This window comes from Morone saxatilis, unplaced genomic scaffold (genome assembly GCF_004916995.1).
Source record: "Morone saxatilis isolate NCDOM2014 unplaced genomic scaffold, NCSU_SB_2.0 Contig2, whole genome shotgun sequence".
Taxonomy (NCBI): domain Eukaryota; kingdom Metazoa; phylum Chordata; class Actinopteri; family Moronidae; genus Morone; species Morone saxatilis.
In genome coordinates this window covers 7,675,724-7,679,081 of record NW_023339762.1, presented here as the reverse complement: position 1 = coordinate 7,679,081, position 3,358 = coordinate 7,675,724, and positions in this window count along the sequence as shown.

The window sequence follows — 3,358 nt, the reverse complement described above, 5'->3', positions numbered from 1 at the left end:
TATTATTTTTATAACTTTCTTTTAAACAATTGTATTGTTATTAAAGTATTTTTTTGTCACTTTATGTTTATTTGGTATTTTCATGAGTACTCTTTTGTTAATGTCTAATTGTTGTAGGTTAACTTTGTTGAGATGTTCCCAAACAGAATCAAAGTATTAGTATTGAACTTTCTAAAACAAGATTGTAGAAAATGTATCTTTTTGTGATAAAGATATGATAGGATGGATACCACTATGGCCACCTTAATTTAGATTTTTATTACATTCAATTTGCAAAATGAAGCCAAATTTCATTTATATTATACCTAAAAGTTTAGTACAACCTGCTCCATTGTTAAGAGTTACAACAAGTCAAGACTTTATCTGAGCAAATGATTGTAATATTTTATAACTCAGTCATTAAACAATGACTTTATTCCAAACAAACTGATTAAACTAATGTAAGATCCATCAACAGACTCAAGACACAGGAATATACAGTTTAATGTTTTTCACTATTTAGATTTAGACTTTTCTTCACGTCATAATACTGACTGGAGAGCATAGTTAAACTGCACTATGATGATGATGGGAGAGTGATTTAGATTAGATATAGCTGCAGGAGATCAGACAGGTAGCAGGTGGTAAAAAAACAAACAAGAGGAGGTAGATAATATAATAAGAAGAGAAATAGGATGAGGGGGAAATATTATTTGACTGGAAGAGAGCAGAACAGGCCACCTAGGGATGCACATAAGGAGGATAATAAGATTCAAGAGGAAGACATCCAGGAATAAAGGAGAGAGACACTCAGAAACGTGATAGAAAATAAGGCTCAGGATGTGAAAAAAACAGATTAACTTCTGATACATCCCAATGAAATGTCAGTGTAACAGAGTCAGAGAATGTGGGTGAACTTAGTTCTCTGGCGGAAAGTCAATTTTTCACCCCAAAACTCATTTTGGGTTTGGCTCTATCTGCAGCCAGGCCATCTGTTTTATACTGGCAACCACAGCACCTGAAGGGGACTCAACTCAGACTTTTTAGGGCTAAAAACACAATACTGTTATTTCTGCTTACACATCTGTTGCATGTCTGTCCATCCTGGAAGAGCAATCTATCTTCTGTTCTTTCTTTTTTTCATTAAAGGAGGAAGGGTGGGAGCTTTCTTTATTCTAAAATATAAATATCACTGTTCACTTTTACCAGTTAAGTACGATTTACAAAATATCTAACTGCTGCCATGAAATGTAATAATGTAAAGATATAATATGTCTTTCATACTTGATTAAAAATAGAATTAGTTTCATTTAACTGATTATTTATATGATTAATTTAAATTTGAAACTTAATTTGAGGTTATGTATTGATATGTAATTGCTGTCAAACATGTAATCACTTGTATAAGTAGAAGAAGAAGAAGAAAAATTAATAGCATATTCAATATAACTTAATCTAAATTAGGCTAAATTTAGTTGTACTTTTATTTGCTGTCATTAGATGTAATATGTTTCTCTAATTGGATTAAATTAATTCATTAGAAGTTCTAAATTAATAGGAAAATCATATTATTACATTAAGTGCTAATTATTACTTTATACAAGCTGTCAAATAGTTTAACTGATGCTGTAACATTGACCTACAGAGCTGTAAGTGGAGTTAGAATATTCAACTTACATTAACAATGGCCTGGTAGTGACCATCAAGTACTTTAAACCCCTTACAAAATAAATATTAGCACAATTTATATGAGGTTTATGTTCCACTGCAAGTAATTGTTACAGCGCTCCCTCCCAGTTGTTGATTAAGAAGGGTCTTTTTGTGTATCAACCAGCAGATGGCAGCAAAGGACACCAAACAAACATCTAAAGCTGAAGTCAGAGCCATGGATGTATTAAGACAGATTAAGTTCTTATAATATATATTTATGTTCAGAGCCCATACTAATTCTGTATATTAAAAAAAAAAACATTGAATAAAAAGGAGAGCTCCCTGCAGTAAGGTTTTGAAAATGATGACAAATAATGTGTTGTTACAGATAATATAAATAGATAAGATTAATGATAAAACATGTATAAGATATGTGAGAGATATTTCAAATACAGGTTAAATTACCTGCACTCTTTAAGAAATCACAATATGTTGATTGCTACAAACTTTACGAACTGGCTGGACTGATTCTTCAACAAAATTCATGCCTCATATTGAAGGACATTAAAGTACTTATTTTTTTAGCAAAATCTCACACTTTCCGATGGAAGATGCAATTATTACTTTTATTATTAAAATTTTTTATTATTGCCAGCTTGTTCTGATAGCTGCTCACAAGTCTTGGCAGAATTACACATCAAGACAGTCTAATCAGCTTCCTTGATTTTTTTGCTTTCATATTTTTTTGGGATTGTGTTTAAGTTTTGACAGGAATCACCTCTTTAATGCTGCTCTGAACTCCTCCTCATTAATTTTCAGACTTAGAAACACTGTACAAAAGGCAGTTATCGACTGATTGAGGTCTCATTCTAGTATTCTATTTTACAAAAAAATGTGGGCAGCTATAAGACATCTGTAACCAGGCTATAAAAATGTCTGTCTGAACAAAGAAAGCAGGACATTTACAAGAGTAAAGTTCCCCATTTTGAAGCTTAGATTCGGTGGAATGGCCCTTCGGGTGCTATGACAAAAGAAAACAAGAAAGCAGTGAAATGTGAACAATTTTATATACAGACTTTTAGTTTAGGAAAATGAACATGAGTATAAAGGCTCCGTATTGTACAGGTTGGTCATTTCAATACAGCACATTGAAAACATACAGTAAATATCAATGCATACAGTAGATCTCTGAACAACCCAAGAAAATATGGATTGCTTTGAATCCCAGAAACACATATTTCCCAGAAGTATTTTGAAATGAACTCATAGCAATAGCATCCAAAATGCATATCTGTACATACAGATGATAATTTTAAAAACTTCCTCTGTTACTTTTTAAACTGGATTATAGGTTGTGTGGTCCATAAACTGATAGTCCTTATGATGAGCCATTCTTTCTGACTGGCAGTGACGACTATTCGTACGCACTCGATGTCAAAGCCGATCTTGTGGTCCACATTGTTAACCTCGATGCTTCCGCCTTTAAACTCTCCTAATGTGATGTAGGATGAACACTGCCTTCCCTGTTTAGTTTCCACAGACTTCTGTCCTACTTCCAGAGCTCCGTGGTGAAGAATGTCACTTTGTCTATCCTCTGTGCCTGTCACAATTTTAATTCTGCTGATTTTAATTGATTTATTAAAGATTATGACAAAGAAATCTCCAGTGCACGGAGGCTTCCCCCAGAAATATTCATCAACAATACTGCTGTAAGCCTTCGTGGCATCAT